The sequence below is a fragment of the Lottia gigantea genome (genome assembly GCF_000327385.1).
Source record: "Lottia gigantea unplaced genomic scaffold LOTGIsca_111, whole genome shotgun sequence".
Taxonomy (NCBI): Eukaryota; Metazoa; Mollusca; class Gastropoda; family Lottiidae; genus Lottia; species Lottia gigantea.
Window position 1 is genome coordinate 375656 of NW_008707025.1, and position 899 is coordinate 376554.

The window sequence follows — 899 nt, forward strand, 5'->3', positions numbered from 1 at the left end:
GTGGTATTTACAAATACTTAGTAAATCTATATAGATTTTAATCTGTTTTTTAAAAAATCTATATCCCATTGTTATACATTATTGCCTCGATTAACTGTAATTAGACCAGTTGTAGTACCGATTTGTAGATATAAAATCAAATATATTAGCACTGTAACATACCTTCCGATAACTCAGCGAAAAGCAAAGAATAAGATCAAAATCGTTTCGAAATGTAACGAATACTATTTCGTATCAATGGACGTAGGAGACGGGCAGCTGTTTTGTTTTCCTCATGATTGTTATCGTTAATATAACAATATACATTAAATCTTTGCTTGTTTGATAAATCATTCTGATTTCAGCCACCTTAACGTTGACAATAATTTATAATAAAAATAACATGATATGGCACCCATTAAGACTGGTGTCAGACCAGGAAGTTAAAGAGGCAGATGCGCAATTCTTTTTTTTTAGCCAATCATACTTTAGTCTCAGAAACGGGAATTTTTTTAGCTAAGCCAATCAGTAATAGTGTTCTCAATTAAACTTTAAGCTTACAAATCCACGGGTGTCCAGAATTATCCGCATTTGAATGTTAAAATGATGACTCATTATTTTAAGATACTCTGTGATATATATTGAAATAGTGAGTAAATTTCTAGTCTAAAGTATTTTAAAAGGAATTAAGCGATTTTTGTACTAATAAAATTAACTACGTGATACACCTTGGATATGACAACAGTCTAAATTGACGCAGTCCTTTTGTTTAATTGTAGGGGAACCGGGCGTTGGATTTTAATTATGAAAAAGCATGCAGGGGATGCTGTAGGCAAAAGCCTGTCCTTTCATACTATTACATAAAGAAATGTTTATGCAAAGAGCAAAATATTTAGGTACAATGGAGATTTTCAGATGTG